The sequence below is a fragment of the Pleurodeles waltl genome, chromosome 1_2 (genome assembly GCF_031143425.1).
Source record: "Pleurodeles waltl isolate 20211129_DDA chromosome 1_2, aPleWal1.hap1.20221129, whole genome shotgun sequence".
Lineage (NCBI taxonomy): Eukaryota > Metazoa > Chordata > Amphibia > Caudata > Salamandridae > Pleurodeles > Pleurodeles waltl.
In genome coordinates this window covers 806,615,943-806,636,114 of record NC_090437.1, presented here as the reverse complement: position 1 = coordinate 806,636,114, position 20,172 = coordinate 806,615,943, and positions in this window count along the sequence as shown.

Sequence of the window (20,172 nt, the reverse complement as noted above, 5' to 3'; positions counted from 1 at the left end):
GAGACAAAGGGTGACTGCCTTTCGTCAATGTGGAAATCAGAGCCCTCCAGAAATCCATTACTCTGCTGTATCTGAGTTGACAGTCCCTGGATCACATTCACAATGGTTGACTGACAGACAGAGATCAACCACAGGAGGTCAATAGCCTCCTCTCTGAGGGCGGTAGGGCTAACAGAGGCTGGGTCAGAGGTGCCTGTGGCAAAAGAGATGCCCACCCTCTTGGATGGGTGGACACTGCCAACTGGGTGGGGAGCTACAAGGAGGGAGGTGATAGTAAGGGGTGATGATGGACAGAGGTGGTGCTGGGGTGGTCCCAGATGGGTCTGCCACTGCCAGGGAGTGTCCATTGGAGGATGATTTCAAAGATGATGAACTGGATCCAGTCTCCCCCGTAGCAGTTCCCTTGTAATCAAGGCCACCAGGTTCCTTGGTGTCAGTGTTCTCGTGACTGGAGGTCCCATGACCTGAAGCTTCCCCACTCTGCTGTGTCCCGTCTCCTTCGCCTGCTGATGCTGAAAAATAGAAAGTAAGGTTGGCCCATCACATTCTTTACATACCACTTCCATCATACTGTACTGATCAGTAACATCACATTTAGTTTTACAACACCCCCATATAGTATCAGTTTAGTGCCAACATCATGTCACAACAAGATACAATGTACCTTCCTCTAAAAAACAGTCACACACCCTCTAAGCTAACCATCTTTTACCTACAATATCATTATACCAGTAGAGCTATCAAACTAACTACTCCATGACAAGGTGACTTGGCCACATGATACTGGGTCCCTATCTACATCAACATAGTCAAACAACAAACAAGCTATAGTAAATAGAGGTAACATAGATTTCAAAATATCACATACACACACTCAACACATACTAACAATTTGGCCTGATGTCATGTACCAGGCAAGGAAACATATTGTATTGTTAACACAAGACAGGCTGTACACAAGCCATAGCCACTTCATGTCACTGAGTTCACAATCTTCATGATGGATATATGCAATCATGCAACTACTCTAATTGGCATAACCAAATATTAGAGGATGAAAGAGTCAGAACACATGTCACCTACACATGTACCAATAGTGATGTTGGAAAGAATTGTACATACTTTGTGGACCAAGGCATCTAAGTCATTGTCCCCCTGAAAACAAAGTATAGCACTCATATAAGGGTCTAATAAGCTCAGAGCATTTACTCACACACAACCACAGGTAGTATATCAACTCTTTGAAGTCAATGGACACCTGTCATGTGCATGAAGGTGACATCCAGTTTACCGAATCATGCAATTATTCCTTCAATAGCCCAATAACTGTGTGGCAACATCACCTTCGACGCATCAGACATGACTAGCCTTACATCTGTCTGGGAATAATATCAGAGAGACAAACCACATCTGAGGCTACCATGACAGGTACACACACCATGATGCAAGCTAAATGCCTGACTACACATACCATACCACTCACATGTGTATGTGAACGACCACACCTGCACCACAATATAGTCAGTGCAAACAATAGATTTCCATACAACAAGGACTCAAAAAATATCCAAAATCTCAAAAAAAGTATGTTTATAATTCATTACAATGTGGATTTGTGACAGAACCTTTCAATGTACACATGATGCTGGCAAACACCAATTAAAATTGTAACTGCAAATAAGATGCCTTGGCCTATACATCATGCCTACAGGCTATGGCTAAGGAAATAGCTCTGTAGCAACTCCCCACCTACAGAACATGAACATGGTACTAACATTCATAGCTCTGGCATGAATGTATGTGATCCAATATGAGTCCAATACGAGTCTAGATACACCTTGAACATCACAGCCTCACATGATGCTGTCACTCATCAGAAACCTTTTGAAAAGTAGGAATTACTTCAAATAGTCAGACTCTATGTTGCACATAGACATGGATCAAGGGACATTGAAATGGACAGAGGACAAAGACCTGAACAACTTATCCATTATTATACTAGGAGTATTGACCTGTAGGTGGGAAGGAACAATCAGCAGGGTATGAAAAACTGTATAGTGGGCCACATATGATGCAGTCACATGTGCATCACTATATGCTTCTGTACAGAGAGGACAATATAGTAGAGTAATATATCCCTATACAAAATAGAATGTGCACACCTGTGTACCATTTTTGGGGGAATATGTGATGGAACAACTAGGTCCTAAACAACTTCTTGCCTAAACCACTAATGCTAAACAACTAAAAAGTCCCTACAAGGAAGTACTGAACAACTTCTAAACAACGATTTTGCCTGAATAACGATTGTCTGAACAACGAATTGTAAGGTAAGTTTTTTTTTTAATGGTTTATTAGTTGTTTAGAATTTATATATATATATATATATATCGATACCCAATTGTGCTGTCCTCGATTGGCGTGCTCCGGCACGCTTGCATTCCTCGGTGGTGCCGGTTTACGGTCGGACAACTGTTATTTCATCTCACCATTTCCCTCGTCTTCCGAAAGGAAAACCGCACTCCAAAGTTGTTAATTTGTCTGTATTCTTTAATGCTGAGCTCAATTCTGTCCACAACAGTTATAACACCCAACGCGTTACAGTCATTCCGACCTTGCTCACAGGTATTTCCTGTCGTGCCCTTCTCAGTGTTTATGTACGTGAGAAAAAACCTCATTAGAAACAAAACCATGCTAAACATCCCATTGTTACCATACTAATTAGTTTTAAATCTTTCATATTTCATCATAAAGATACTATTAAGTCTATTTTATTTACATTTCATAACCTTAGCTGTTTCACGTTTCTGATGGATTATGGGTACTGTAGTCTCATGTATTGCCTAATAATTAGCTTTTTTGAAAACACTTTTCTTTCCTTTGCATCTTACCTATATTCTTGCTTGTTATAATATCTTAAAATGAACTTAGCAGCAATTGAGTCTCTCTTTGTTTAATTAAATATATGCTAACAGAGTGTAAATACCCGTTATAAGCAAGGTTTAAGAAACCTGATTATGCTACAACTATCATTAATGTTAGTATCGTAATCGAATAGTGCACCATTTACCCTTAACATCACATCTCCAAGATCCGTCAGTGATACTTACATTTTGTGCAATATGTAATCTCGCTCATATCAGTTACTCATTCCATGTAATCTGTATAAGGTTATTTTATTCCCCATATTTACACAATTACTAAAACCTTCTTTGCTGCTATTCGCTATACAAACAAGACTAAGGGGGTCATTCTGACCCTGGCGGCCGGTGGCCGCCAGGGCCACCGACCACGGGAGCACCGCCAACAGGCTGGCGGTGCTCCCGAGGGCATTCTGACCGCGGCGGTTCAGCCGCGGTCAGAAAGGGTAAACCGGCGGTCTCCCGCCGGTTTACCACTGCCCGTTGGAATCCTCCAAGGGGATTCTGACACCCCCTACCGCCATCCTGTTCCTGGCGGTTCGCCCGCCAGGAACAGGATGGCGGTAGGGGGTGTCGCGGGGCCCCTGGGGGCCCCTGCAGTGCCCATGCCAATGGCATGGGCACTGCAGGGGCCCCTGTAAGAGGGCCCGCTTGTATTTCACTGTCTGCTTAGCAGACAGTGAAATATGCGACGGGTGCAGTAGCACCCGTCGCACCTTCCTACTCCGCCGGCTCGATTACGAGCCGGCTTCATCGTGGGAAGGACGGCTTCCCCTGGGCTGGCGGGCGGCCTTTTGGAGGCCGCCCGCCAGCCCAGGGGAAACCTCAAAATACCCACCACGGTCTTCTGACCGCGGTACGGTATTTTGGCGGCTCCCGCCGGGCGCGCGGTGGCCGCGCCCGGCGGGAGTCAGAATGACCCCCTAAATATATAATACCTCCCAACTACATCCATATTGTGTTCACAGTTAGGCACCTAAATGTGTCATAAATTCTCAAGTCATTCAAACACTGAAAGGCATTTACAGGATTTTACTAAATATTGCATTTATAAACAAAAAAAGCCATAAGAGTATCCAAAACTGGAAATTATTAAGATACAATCATGTTCATAGCCACTTGTGTTGCATTCACCCAAGTTTGGACCAGTTAATATTCATTATAAATGTACAAATAACTATGGGGGTTATTCTAACTTTGGAGGAGGTGTTAATCCGTCCCAAAAGTGACGGAAAAGTGACGGATTTACCACCAGCTGTATTACGAGTCCATTATATCCTATGGAACTCGTAATACGGCTGGTGGTATATCCGTCACTTTTCCGTCACTTTTGGGACGGATTAACACTCCTCCAAAGTTAGAATAACCCCCTGTATGTCTAACTAAATGATCAGTCTATGTCTTACTAATAATTTATTTCTCTTCAACCAACAATCGTATCTACAAACTAAGGGTACAGCTATGGGTTTTTCCTTTTCTCCCAATTTTGCTAACCTAACAGTGGGTTGGTGTGAACAACGTATTGCTTGGGCTGAAGAAAATGAGAACTATCAGCAAAAAGTAATAAGCTGGTTTAGGTTTATAGATGATCTATTTCTTATTTGGGATGGTACAGAGATGGAATTCTTTAAAATATTGAATAACAACACAGCAAAATTGAATTTTACATGTGAGCCAAGTGGTACATTCTTAGACACGGAAATTTATATCAAAGAAAGTTCAAAACATACAACATTACACAGGAAAGCTACAGCAACAAATTCAATTTTGCATGCAAATAGCTTCCATCCACCCAATACAAAATGGAATATATCCTATGGTGAATTCATTCAAATAAAAATAATTTGTTTGGAACCTGGTGAATGGGAGAAACATCTTAAGGCTTTGGAAGAAAGATTTGTGGCTAGAAAATATCCAAAAAAGTTCCTAGTGATGGCAAAGCAACACAGTAATCAGGTTTCGTGAATGGAATTGATCCCTAAAACGAGGTCCTCATCTACAGTGGATTCAGATAACCAGTTATGGGTTTATCACTAAATATTCCAAAAGTACTACAGAAATTTGAAAAATTCTGATAAAACACTGGCCTATATTACTAATGTATCCAATAGTTGGTGATATCATGGGGGAACAACCAAAAATGACATTTAGGAGAGCACCCAATTTAAGGGACAAATTGACGCAAATAAAAAAGAGAAACTGGTTACAGAGATCAGGGTTTTGGAAGTGTGGAGATTGCAAAGCATTCAAGACTGGGAAAAATACAAAAGAATATTCTACTGGTAATGGATATGTGAAACTGATCTGACAACATATAACTTGCAAAAGTCATTTTACTGTGTATGTCATCAAATGCCCTTGTGGTTTGAAATATGTAGGGAGTACCACATGTGAAACAAAAAAACAGATTTTAGAACATATTCGAGCCACTATAAATTTGGATAAGAAATATGAAAGATTTAAAACGAATTAGTATGGTAACAATGGGATGTTTAGCATGGTTTTGTTTCTAATGAAGTTTTTTCTCACGTACATAAACACTGAGAAGGGCACGACAGGAAATACCTGTGAGCAAGGTCTGAATAGCCAAAACGTGTTGGGTGTTATAATTGTTGTGGGCGGAATTGAGCTCAGCATTGAAGCATAAAGACGAATTGACAACTTTGGAGTGCGGTTTTTCCTTTCAGAAGGCGAGGGAAATAGTGATATATATATATATATATATGAACATATCAGTAACAACAATCATGAAATTCTTCACGAACGACCGCACTCCGGGATCTCTTGTTTCAAAGATTCATTTATTTAGGCTCCATTATCTTCGTTTCCAGCTCAACAATCACCCGCCCTATATGAACATATATATATATATTCTAAACAACTAATAAACCACAAAAAAATAAGAAAAACTGTCCTTAAAATTAGCTGTTCGGGCAATCGTTATTCAAGCAAAATCATTGTGTAGACATGAGTTGTTCAGTACTTTGTTGTAGAGACTTTTTAGTTGTTTAGCAGCAGTGGTTTAGGCAAGTAGTTGTTTAGGACCTAGTTGTTCAGGATGTTTCCCATGTTAGGGACTGTACATTAATGTGCACCTTGGACATCTTTGACCCTTTGCACATTGTCACAGCTTAGAATCTTACACATCATACACTAACTTGGTAAAGGGTTGAAAATGTGTTAAGTCTGTACTTACCCCCTTGTGGCTGCTGTGCTGCCCTCAAACGGCAACTCTGGGTTGGCCACCACCAATATGCAGGCCATTGGGGGGGGTCAAGGTCCAACGGGCCAACGGGCACCCCATCCTCCTTGGGAGGCCATCCCCAACTGGGCCTCTGAGGTCCTCCAGGCCCAGGGTCTCAGGTTGTTTGACTGCTTCGCTCCACCGGCTGTGGACCCCCAGGGTCTGCACATTCTTTGCGATGGCAATCCCCTTTTTCTGATGGGCATTGACAAGCATGGATGACACAGACAAGAAGGGAATGTCATGTCCACATACACAATACCAGAACAAGCAGGGTGGAGATACAAGTTGGGGCAAGTATCCATACACAGATTGCCTTCAATATCTGATTCAATGAGGACTGACCATCTGCAGTAGGGCCATGTGTGATGTTGAGACAGGCATACACCATGCATATCCATCCCCAGGTGTCAGTTTGGAACACATGACCAGACCGCCAGCATATCTCTAAACATGATATTTCTGTCCAAACATTGGTCACACCACCTTCAATTATCATGTTTTACCGTCTGCAGGTGGGTCAGGGTACATACATCACATACTCTCTACTGTCTCAGGCTCAAAATCTATGTATACACATATGCCCATGCCCATCTACCCACCAATATTACCACAACACTTCATTCTACCATATTTCCTGGACATCATCATGCACTTAACCCTTCAAACAGTGCAATTGCATTGCAATTACCTATTCCTCTGGTGCACCACATAGCTCTTCATACAGGGGTAGGACCTCCTCCAACATCTTGTCAAGCTCCTCTGGGGAGAAAGCAGTGGCCTATCACCTGTAGGACGTAGTATGATTACTCCCAGAGGCAGCACACAGCAGCTCCGGTCGTGGAGGTCTTTCTGGCAGCAGTGTCAGGAGTCAAGTGAGAGATGAAGTCTAAGATGTCGGTCACATCTGCCACGTAAATTACTGCCACCGCTCGCAGTCATCGCCAATTCCCTAAGACCGTCAAAGGCAGCAATGTTTTCCAATAGCAATGTCCACTGCGGTTGTATCCGCCTACCGCCATAATGACTTCTGTCGCTGGAGTTAGGTAATTTCCTAATGTCCAGTACAGTAGGTTTAAGGTTCATATATGAATGGTAAAGTGATTTAAAAGTTGCGTCAAAAGCTGTGAAACATATCAACGACATTGTGTTCACTGCTGGCTTTGAACATACATGTAGGAAAATGCATGAATCATGTACAGGTTGTAAAATTGATGTGTTATGAGTAATCCAAATGTGGTAGCATAGTCAGCAGACTAATGTCAATCTGACATATGGCATAGGTGTCTCATAAATGTGGAAATGTTAAGAATGTTATTGTCACATACACTGTCAGTGACATGCTTATCCATTTCTAAATCAGATAGAGGAAGGGGGATGTGAATGCAGTAATAAGCCATTTATTGGTTAGGTATGTTCTGTGTACGTTTCAACACCTTCATTTGGCATTTTGGAGCATTTTATGTGACATAAGTATGATCATATATATGATGTACAGAATGACTGCTACACATACATTCTGGTTGGCTCTCACATAGTTACCCTGGCATGAGGAGAGTGAGATAACCTCTAGTGTACTGACCATTAGCAGACCTGCAGACCATGGAGGAGTGACGTGATTCAGATCTACCGCCTGGATAGGCTTACAATCATGAAACTCTGTCATCAGTTTGAGCAAGATCTAATGCCTGCCATTCATAATCCCAATAGCATACCACCCATTGAAAAAGTCATGTCAGTGCTGCACTTTCTGGCCACGGGATCCTTTCAAAATATGGTGACCCTTACTGCAGAGATTCCTCAGCCTATGTTCAATCTAGTTTTGAAGGCTGTACTGTCTGCATTATTGAAACACCTGGATAGCTACATCCAATTTCTGCAACATCAAGATTTGACCCATGTGAATGGTGATTTTTATGCTTTGGGACACATCCCACATGTGGTGGGAGCCATAGATGGCACCCATGTAGCCTTGGCTCCCCCAAATGCCAATGAACAGGTGTATAGGTACAGGAAAATCCTCCACTCTATTAATGTCTAAGTGGTCTGTTTGGCTGACTGCTACATTTCACAAGTTTCTCAGTCCATGATCCTTTCATCATGCAGAACAGCAATATCCCACTGTGGATGGCACAACAGTACACAGAGAGGGCCCGGCTGGTTGGTAAGTGATGTATGTCATGTGTGTCTGTAACTTTTATCTGCTAACAAATGTGTGGATGTCCATTACTTATGTTTGCCTTTCTAATCTCTTTACAGGGGATGCAGGTTACCCAAAATGTCCCTGGTTGTTGACACCTGTGAGGTACCCAACTACGCCAGGGGAAGTCTGCTTCAATGAGGCACACGACAGGACAAGGCATCTTGTGGAGCGGACATTTGGTCTCCTGAAGACAAGATTACATAACATTGAGAAGTCTGGTGGAGCCCTATTCTACTCACCTGCCAAAGTGTGTCAGCTCAATGTTGCCTGCTGAATGCTCCACAACCTCGCCCTGAGGCATCAAATCACACTTATACCAGATGAGTAAGAGCAAGCAGTTCCAGCGGGTGAGAATGCAGATTTGCCAAGTGAGGATGAGTATGATGAGGATGAAGCTGAAAACACCCGGGCAGATCTCATCAATCAGTACTTTACCTGTTTTCAGGTATGTTATCTTTTGTAATTTAAGTAACTCAGTGCGGCATTGGTGGGGTTAGGGATGCTTGATAAGGGTCCTAGTATGACCATCTGACTGATAATAAGTAGCTTTGAAGCCCATAACTCAGATATACATGTAGAATATTACATGAGTGTTGTGCAGGTTTTTGATCACCAGTCTGTTTATCACAATGCACAGTCAGAGTTACTATTGGACATGGCTGTATGATGTTTTAGGTTCAATGCTGCCTATACCTTATGTTTGACATTAATATTTTGCAGATTACTTCACAAGGTCATCCGCATTTGGCAATATCAGACAGTGTCATAGGAAGGAGGGATTTGCATACTGACAAGTAGGGCAACATGGGTTAAACCAGGTACTTTCAGGCATGAGATTTGTGGAGCGTTAAGTCTATGCCTAGACTGTCAGGGCAGTGGGATGGTAGTGTTCTTTTCAACACTATAGTCCTGTTTGGCATGGGAGGTTGGTTCAAAGGTGCCATGTATGTGTTCATTTGTATTGCACATGTCATCCTGTGCTATCTATTCCCACAACCATCAGAATAATTTGTATTGGTAATGACTAACTATTATGTAGCTGTTACTATGTTTCCTCATTGCAGGCCACTGTGCATGAGTATCTAGAATGACATAGGTGAGTGACATGCCTACTGATACCTGACCATGGTAAGTGAAGGTTCCATGACTAGGGGCATTTGTACTGACCTCTGTCTCTATCAAGGGGTATGGTCATTTGGGAGATATGGTATGGATATGTGATAAGGCTTTAGCTGATGATACATTGAACCAATCTGTTTGCCTATTCGTATAGTGAAAGGCTGGCATGTTGCTAACTTCAGTAGTCTGTGGGGTGGTAGTGATTGACTCCTATGCTGAAACACTGAAGTGAACAGTAGTACTTCACTGTGTAAAAATTGGCTTTCTCCCAACATCTATGTGGGAAAGTTCAATGAAAGTGAACAGAGTTTTGTCTATCATAATTATTCAATACAAAATCTACTGTGATTAAACAGTACACATGTAATGTCATAAATTTGTGGGACACTTTTTTGTGCAGTTTTAGATGACAGTTAAATATTGTTGATAAAAGACTCTCACACATGATCTGTGGTTAAGTAGTTATTATTAACGAGTGCACAGTAAAATAGTAGAATTGGATCAACTATAACACAAAGGAAACAGTGAATAGTTCAGTCATGGTGAATAAAATCATCAGGGTAGCTGCTACAACATTTGGAGAAAAAAGTCCAGTGTCCTTGTACCATAGGAAAATGGAGATAGGTTTACGAAAAGTAAACAAGGTGTATCTGTGACATTCAAGGAGAACCAATCAGTAGAGGTTCACTTCCTGGCAGTGTTTTTGGTCTTGGCATTGGCTCCTCCTGGATGTTTGGAGAGGCGACCACGTTTGTGGGGGGTTTGCCAGCTACAGAAGCTGAGGAGTCTGAGGCATGTCCCTCCCCTGGCAAGGCCTACATTCCACTGGCAGCCACGGATGTAGAAGAGGATGATCTCTCATTGCTAGTAGAAGGGGCCAGTTATTTGGGAAGGGTGGTATTTATGTCTCTCAGCTCCCCTGCAATGGAAGCCATTTTGGACCTTCCACTGCTGCACAACTTCTTGGTTGTCCCTCTGCAGCTACTTGATCTCCCCCATCATGGTAAGTACCTGGCCCATTACGCTTTGTGTTTGCTGGCAAGCTCCCAAAACTTGGGAGATGGTGTTCTAGCCAGTTGTTTCCTAAGTGCCTCCACCCTCTAGCCCATGCCATCCCTCTCACACACCCTACCCCCACGTGTCTGTGCCACTGGCACAGTTTGGCTACTCCCACTAGTGCTAGGTCCATCATTGTCTGGGTTTACAACAGGACACTCAGGTACCTGCACTAGGGGGCACAAGATGGTAGACACTGTCCATGGAATACACATTTGGGGGAAAATGGTTACCTGTGATGTTGAAGCAACACGGCTGGGAGGAGTAGATGTGGGCAGGTTTGCGGCTGACAGTTGTTAACTGACCAGGTCAGCTTCGTCTTCAATGTCCACACATCCAGGGGTGTTTTCCTCACTGAAGGTTTCATCCAGAGAGGAAGTCACAGTTTCTAGTGTCCTTTCCATGGTGACATTGGCTAGGTTACTTGTAAGAGATGTGAAAGACACAGTTTCTGAAAGTGATAAAACAAGTGATAGCAAACTGTGACCAGGAGACTTTCTATGTGACATGCACACAAAGCCAGTACTTGATCCCCTGATATGACAATGACAGCTGCTTCCAAATCCGGGTTAGAGCTTTGTGGGAAAAATATATTTCCAATTGCATACACCTCGCTACATGATGTTGGAGTATCTTTGTGGTTAGATGACTGTTCATTGACTCATTTATTGTCAGTTTGTTGAGTTTAGATTTTAAGGTGATCTCCAAGTTAGGTGTGTATCATCATTGAGTTACCTCACAGCTGCACAATGTACTATGGAAAGAAAGCTGGCAAAAAGTATAGGAGTAACCATTATACCTGGGCCTCTGTACGAGTGTACTGCAAAAACATCCAGCTTCCTATATTGGTGCACCCCTGTAGGAAAGTACCATCTTGCCTGGCATGTTACCCAAATTTTCACTGTATATATGTTTGTTTTTGCCTCTGTCACTGGGATCCTGCTAGCCAGGACCCCAGTGCTCATAAAGTGTGCCCTGTATGTGCTCCCTGTGTGGTGCCTAACTGTATCACTGAGGCTCTGCTAACCAGAACCTCAGTGTTTATGCTCTCTCTGCTTTTAAAATTGTCACTGCAGGCTAGTGACCAATTTTACCAATTCTGATTGGCAAACTGGAACACCCTTATAATTCCCTAGTATATGGTACCTAAGTACCCAGGGTATTGGGATTCCAGGAGATCCCTATGGGCTGCAGCATTTCTTTTGCAACCCATAGGGAGCTCAGACAATTCTTACACAGGACTGCCACTGCAGCCTGAGTGAAATAACATCCACGTTATTTCACAGCCATTTTACACTGCACTTAAGTAACTTATAAGTCACCTATATGTCTAACCTTCACTTAGTGGAGGTTAGGTGCAAAGTTACTTAATGTGTGGGCACCCTGGCACTAGCCAAGGTGCCCCCACATTGTTCAGGGCAAATTCCCCGGACTTTGTGAGTGCGGGGACACCATTACACGCGTGCACTACATATAGGTCAATACTTATATGTAGCGTCACAATGGTAACTCCAAACATGGCCATGTAACATGTCTAGGATCATGGAATTGTCACCCCAATACCATTCTGGTATTGGGGAGAACAATTCCATGCATCCCCGGGTCTCCAGCATAGAGCCCGGGTACTGCCAAACTAACTTTCCGGGGTTTTCTCTGCAGCTGCCGCTGCTGCCAACCCTCGGACAGGTTTCTGCCCCCCTGGGGCCTGGGCAACCCAGCCCCAGGAAGGCAGAACAAAGGATTTCCTCTGGGAGAGGGTGTTACACCCTCTTCCTTTGGAAATAGGTGTAAAGGGCCTGGGAGGAGTAGCCTCTCCTGGCCTCTGGAAATGCTTTGAATGGCACAGATGGTGCCCTCCTTGCATAAGCCAGTCCACACCAGTTCAGGGATTCCCCCAGCCCTACTCTGGTGTGAAACTGGACAAAGGAAAGGGGAGTGACCACTCCCCTGACCAGCACCTCCGGGGGGAGGTGCCCAGAGCTCCTCCAGTGTGTCCCAGACCTCATGCAGAGGTGTGAAGGCACAATGGACAGCTCTGAGTGGCCAGTGCCAGCAGGTGACGTCAGAGACCCCTCCTGATAGGTGCTTACCTTTCTCTGTAACCAATCCTCTGAGGGCTATTTAGGGTCTCTCCTGTGGGTATCTCACCAGATAAAGAATGCAAGAGCTCACCAGAGTTCTTCTGCACTTCCCTCTTCGACTTCTGCCAAGGATCGATCGCTGACTGCTCCAGGACACCTGCAAAACCGCAACAAAGTAGCAAGAAGAATACCAGCAACATTGTAGCGCCTCATCCTGCAAGCTTTCTCGACTGTTTCCTGGTGGTGCATGCTCTGGGGGCTGTCTGCCTTCACCCTGCACTGGAAGCCAAGAATAAATCTCCTGTGGGTCGATGGAATCTTCCCCTGCCAATGCAGGCACCAAACTTCTGCATCACCGGTCCTCTGGGTCCCCACACATCTTGACGAGCGTGGCCCCTGGAACACAGGAGCTGGATCCAAGTATCCCCGACAGTCCAGTAGCCCTTCTGTCGAAATTTGGTGGAGGTAAGTCCTTGCCTCCCCACACCAGATAGTAATCCTGTGTAATGCTTGAACTGCAGCTGCTCGGCCTTCTGTGCACTTTTGCAAGACTTCCTTCATGCACAGCCTAGCCCAGGTCCCCAGCACTCTGACCTGCATTGCCCAACTCGCTGAGTTGGACTCCGACGTCGTGGGACCCTCTTGTTGTGCTGAGTCGACCGTCATGCTCAGATCTTCTGAACGCCTGTTCAGGTGCTTCTGCAGGTGCTGCCTGCTTCTGCGAGGGCTCTCTGTATTGCACTGAGTGCCCCACATCTCCTCCTCCAAGGGGCGACCTCCCGGTCCTTCCTGGGCCCTGGCAGCACCCAAAATCCTCAACCGTGACTCTTGCAGCTAGCAAGGCTTGTTTGTGGTCTTTCTGCGTGGATACAACTCTGCATCCTCCAGCATGCCGTGGAACATCTCCTAACCAAAGGAGAAGTTCCTGGCACCTTCCATTGTTGCAGAATCTTTGGCTTCTTCCACCCGGAGGCAGCCCTTTAGCAACTTCATCCGGGGTTTAGTGGGCTCCTGCCCCCCCTGGACACTTGCGTGACTCTTGGACTTGGTTCCCTTCCTTTGCAGGTCCTCAGATCCAGAAATCCGTCTTCAGTGCTTTGCAGTCAGTTGTTGTCTTTGCAGAATCCCCTATCTCAACTTTACAGTCTTTCTGTGGTAGTAGTTACTCCTACTTTTCAGGGTCTTGGGGTGGGGTGTCTTGGACACCCTTAGTGTTTTCTTACACTCACAGTGACCGTCTACACACTACACTGGCCTGGGGTCCATTTGTGGTTCGCATTCCACTTTTGGAGTATATGGTTTTTGTTGCCCCAGGCCTATTTTTCCCTTTTGCATTCTATTCTTTTCTACAGTGTTTGCACTACTTTTCTAACTGTTTACTTACCTGATTTGGTTTGTGTGTGTATATTTTGTGTATATTACTTACCTCCTAAGGGGATATATCCTCTGAAATACTTTTGGCATATTGTCACTAAAATAAAGTACCTTTATTTTTAGTAACTCTGAGTATTGTGTTTTCTTATGATATAGTACTAAGTGATATAAGTGGTATAGTAGGAGCTTTGCATGTCTCCTAGTTCAGCCTAAGATGCTCTGCTATAGCTACCTCTATCAGCCTAAGCTGCTAGAACACCTCTAATCTACTAATAAGGGATAACTGGACCTGGCACAAGGTGTAAGTACCACAAGGTACCCACTATAAGCCAGGCCAGCGTCCTACAACCCCTAGGTGAGTACATGACATTTTTTGGATGGTGATATAAAGGCCAGTTTAGTTGCGTAGTACTGGCAGATGGCTATAGCATTGATGTCATTGTCATAGACTGTACAATAATGGAGAAGTCAGGTGGGTTCACTTGATTGTTAGTTTGACATGCAAGGATATTTAACTTGTAGTACACTGTTCCAGATTTCTTACACGTGGAATAGTGCCTGCTGGAAGTTGTAGTGCTCTCAGTCCCTGTGCTTCCCATGCCATACACAGACAGTGTGCCCCCAGGTGAGTTTTGTTGACATGTGGTATACCAGAGATTGGTATTTGGACATTTGGACACAGGGGTGGTGAGTGGGTTGGCTGTTAAGGTGGCCAGAGTTGCTCAGTGAGCATGCAGGATATTGCAGTTTGGTACAGTTGTTGCATTGTTACTTACCAGACTCGACTCCCACAGGTATTCCTGTCAATCTCTCAGGATGCTGGATGTCCAAGACCTTCTTCTTCCATGATGTGAAAGTAGAGGTAGGGGTCCACTGTCAGTCTTGAGGGTGCCTGGCAGCCATTGAGAGGACCTTCCCCTGAGGTCATTCCATCTCTTCCTGATGTCCTCCCTTGTGCAGGATAGGTGCCTACAGCATTCAATCTGTCAACAATTCTTTGCCACATCTCCATTTTCCTGGGGATAGATGTTTGCTGGACTTGGGCTCCAAATAGGTGTGGCTCTACCCTGATTATTTCATTCATCATGGCACTTAATTCCTCATCTGTGAAACAGGGATGTTTGTGTGGGGACATGGTAGTGGTGGATGTGACAGTGAGGAAGGAAAATAAAAAAATAAAATTGGTGATGAGGTATGAGTGCAGTTTTGTGAGTGGTTGAACAGTGGTCAGTTAGGTGTGGGGTAATAATGTATGTTTGAGGTGTGTTGTGCAGGTCTGGGATGAGTGCTCTGTGACAAGTGCAGGGGAGCCTATTCTATAAATCGTGCTTATTTTTTGTGTGGCCTCTATGGACTTGAGATAGTTATTTTAGATACAAGGGATTGGGGCGTGTGAAGGGAAGGGATTTATAGTGTAGTTTGTAGGTGTGTCGGGTGTGGGCTTTTCAAACTAGCCAATGTGTTGCTGTGGTGACTTCCAACCACCGTGGTTCACAGCACCAATGGTATTCCACCATGGATGAACTGCTATCGTGATTTGTGAGTCGTATTTGGATCAGAGTTTTTTTTGACGGGCTGTTAGTACTGGTGGTGAGACCACCTCTTTCCTGACCTCCAGTGTCCGGTTTCGGAATGTTGGCTGGATTGTGGCAGACTTCGCTGTGTGAGATGTAATACGGCGGTTGTATTACCGCCAACCTGGCAGTCTTTTGGTGGCTCTCACCATGGCGGTCTTGTAAAAAAGCTGCCAAACTCGTAATGAGGCCCATGATCTTATCCCCAATAAAGAATCCAGGCAGTTGATGATAACTTGTTATTCACTATCAAAAGGAGTACAAAGACTGAATGACATTGAAGCACTGGAAACTGAGCAGGTTATTCTTTTTCCAATTCATACACCATGGGGCTCCTCTGCTCTTTGTGATAGACCAGGGTAGACAATAGAACAAAGCAATCTAATGTTGCATTTTTGTATTCCCTTGTTTTAGTAGCCAGAGAGCAAAGAATTCCTTCTTACAAGTTTTGCATTTATTTAAACAATGTTAAAATAAAAACTACAAATCTCATAATGCAATAGGCTTTAAATTAAACTGGACAGAAAGCTAAGTAGGGCCTGCTAAAGAGTTATTCATGGCATAGGCCATCTTAGATTGTCAGTTGTATTGTCAGAGGTATGATAGTTTCATGTTGCGATTAAATCTTTGTTAGTCACTCTATCACCTTTTGTGACTTTAGTTTGGGGCCTCTATAAAACTCATCATATGTCTTGGGTCAGATGTGGTCTTCGTTGTCTCCTACCTTTGTATAGTATTCATTTTCAGGTCCTCTATTTTTCTCATCTATTTTTCAGACATTGACTGAACTGTAGTTTTATGAGATCATGTCCTTTTAGCTTACTATGATTAGGGAACCGCTCTCTTCTTGGTCCAGGTGCTCATGAGGAGGGCCTTTTCATTCCTGACTCTGCATTCCTAGAACTGTCTGCTGATTGCTCTTCAGAGTACAACTAATCATGCATGTTTCCATAGGGCTCTTAAAGTCCGTCTGTGTTGATAACTGGTCTTGCAATATTTCTTCTTTAAGTCGTATCCACAAGGTAGCTTAGTGGTATATTTAATAGCCCTTTGCTTCACCTTAGCGCCACCTTAGCATCTTTTTTCATGCTAAGGTGGCTGTAAGGTGGCCTTTTCCCTCACGCCATATTTATGAAGTGGTGCAATGCATGCATTGTACCACTTTGTAACCTCTTCGCCCCGTTATGCCTGTGCCAGGCATAATGTGTGCAAGGGTGGTGTTTCCCTGTTAGCAGGCCCGCAAAAATGGCACAGTGAAACATAACAGATTTCACTGCACCATTTTTGGCGACATTTTTAATGCCTGCTCATAGGAACCTATGGGACTCCTTGCACTTTGTTACATCAGCTAGTGTAGCAAAGCGCCACAATAGCATAAAAAATATTGACGCTATTTTACTGACTAATGCTGTGTTACGCTGTATTATAATACAGTGCAACCATGGTGTCATTAAGTGTCGGTAGGGGGGCACAGAAAAAGTGGCGCATCAACTCTGATGCCCCACCTTTTCATAAATAAGGGCCTAAGGGCCAGATGTAGCAAATTTCAGAATTGCGACCCGCAAATTGCGAGTCAGACCGACTCACAATTTGCGAGTCGCAATTCAGAATGTTGGATGGTGTCCCTGACACCATCTGTAATTCACAGGGGGGTCGCAAAGGCCCACCTCATGAATATTCATGACGTGGGTCGCAATTTGCGACCCCCTTCAGAATCGCTGCACTCACAGGGATGGTGGCCTGCTGGAGACAGCAGACCACAATGTCTGTGACTGCTTTTAAATAAAGCCGTTTTTTTTTGTAATGCAGCCCGTTTTCCTTAAAGGAAAACGAGATGCATTACAAAACTAAAAAATGAAACGTTTTCGTTTCATTTTTTCAGAGCAGGCAATGGTCCATAAGACCACTGCCTGCTCTGAAAAAATGTTTTTAATGCCGTTCACAGTTGTTCAGGATGTTTCCCATGTTAGGGACTGTACATTAATGTGCACCTTGGACATCTTTGACCCTTTGCACATTGTCACAGCTTAGAATCTTACACATCATACACTAACTTGGTAAAGGGTTGAAAATGTGTTAAGTCTGTACTTACCCCCTTGTGGCTGCTGTGCTGCCCTCAAACGCCAACTCTGGGTTGGCCACCACCAATATGCTGTCCATTGGGGGGGGGTCAAGGTCCAACGGGCCAACGGGCACCCCGTCCTCCTTGGGAGGCCATCCCCAACTGGGCCTCTGAGGTCCTCCAGGCCCAGGGTCTCAGGTTGTTTGACTGCTTCGCTCCACCGGCTGTGGACCCCCAAGGTCTGCACATTCTTTGCGATGGCAATCCCCTTTTTCTGATGGGCATTGACAAGCATGGATGACACAGACAAGAAGGGAATGTCATGTCCACATACACAATACCAGAACAAGCAGGGTGGAGATACAAGTTGAGGCAAGTATCCATACACAGATTGCCTTCAATATCTGATTCAATGAGGACTGACCATCTGCAGTAGGGCCATGTGTGATGTTGAGACAGGCATACACCATGCATATCCATCACCAGGTGTCAGTTTGGAACACATGACCAGACCGCCAGCATATCTCTAAACATGATATTTCTTTCCAAACATTGGTCACACCACCTTCAATTATCATGTTTTACCGTCTGCAGGTGGGTCAGGGTACATACATCACATACTCTCTACTGTCTCAGGCTCAAAATCTATGTATACACATATGCCCATGCCCATCTACCCACCAATATTACCACAACACTTCATTCTACCATATTTCCTGGACATCATCATACACTTAACCCTTCAAACAGTGCAATTGCATTGCAATTACCTGTTCCTCTGGTGCACCACATAGCTCTTCATACAGGGGTAGGACCTCCTCCAACATCTTGTCAAGCTCCTCTGGGGAGAAAGCAGTGGCCTATCACCTGTAGGACGTAGTATGATTACTCCCAGAGGCAGCACACAGCAGCTCCGGTCGTGGAGGTCTTTCTGGCAGCAGTGTCAGGAGTCAAGTGAGAGATGAAGTCTAAGATGTCGGTCACATCTGCCACGTAAATTACTGCCACCGCTCGCAGTCATCGCCAATTCCCTAAGACCGTCAAAGGCAGCAATGTTTTCCAATAGCAATGTCCACTGCGGTTGTATCCGCCTACCGCCATAATGACTTCTGTCGCTGGAGTTAGGTCATTTCCTAATGTCCAGTACAGTAGGTTTAAGGTTCATATATGAATGGTAAAGTGATTTAAAAGTTGCGTCAAAAGCTGTGAAACATATCAACGACATTGTGTTCACTGCTGGATTTGAACATACATGTAGGAAAATGCATGAATCATGTACAGGTTGTAAAATTGATGTGTTATGAGTAATGCAAATGTGGTAGCATAGTCAGCAGACTAATGTCAATCTGACATATGGCATAGGTGTCTCATAAATGTGGAAATGTTAAGAATGTTATTGTCACATACACTGTCAGTGACATGCTTATCCATTTCTAAATCAGATAGAGGAAGGGGGATGTGAATGCAGTAATAAGCCATTAATTGGTTAGGTATGTTCTGTGTACGTTTCAACACCTTCATTTGGCATTTTGGAGCATTTTATGTGACATATGTATGATCATATATATGATGTACAGAATGACTGCTACACATAAATTCTGGTTGGCTCTCACATAGTTACCCTGGCATGAGGAGAGTGAGAGAACCTCTAGTGTACCGACCATTAGCAGACCTGCAGACCATGGAGGAGTGACGTGATTCAGATCTACCGCCTGGATAGGCTTACAATCATGAAACTCTGTCATCAGTTTGAGCAAGATCTAATGCCTGCCATTCATAATCCCAATAGCATACCACCCATTGAAAAAGTCATGTCGGTGCTGCACTTTCTGGCCACGGGATCCTTTCAAAATATGGTGACACTTACTGCAGAGATTCCTCAGCCTATGTTCAATCTAGTTTTGAAGGCTGTACTGTCTGCATTATTGAAACACCTGGATAGCTACATCCAATTTCTGCAACATCAAGATTTGACCCATGTGAATGGTGATTTTTATGCTTTGGGACACATCCCACATGTGGTGGGAGCCATAGATGGCACCCATGTAGCCTTGGCTCCCCCAAATGCCAATGAACAGGTGTATAGGTACAGGAAAATCCTCCACTCTATTAATGTCTAAGTGGTCTGTTTGGCTGACTGCTACATTTCACAAGTTTCTCAGTCCATGATCCTTTCATCATGCAGAACAGCAATATCCCACTGTGGATGGCACAACAGTACACAGAGAGGGCCCGGCTGGTTGGTAAGTGATGTATGTCATGTGTGTCTGTAACTTTTATCTGCTAACAAATGTGTGGATGTCCATTACTTATGTTTGCCTTTCTAATCTCTTTACAGGGGATGCAGGTTACCCAAAATGTCCCTGGTTGTTGACACCTGTGAGGTACCCAACTACGCCAGGGGAAGTCTGCTTCAATGAGGCACACGGAAGGACAAGGCATCTTGTGGAGCGGACATTTGGTCTCCTGAAGACAAGATTACATAACATTGAGAAGTCTGGTGGAGCCCTATTCTACTCACCTGCCAAAGTGTGTCAG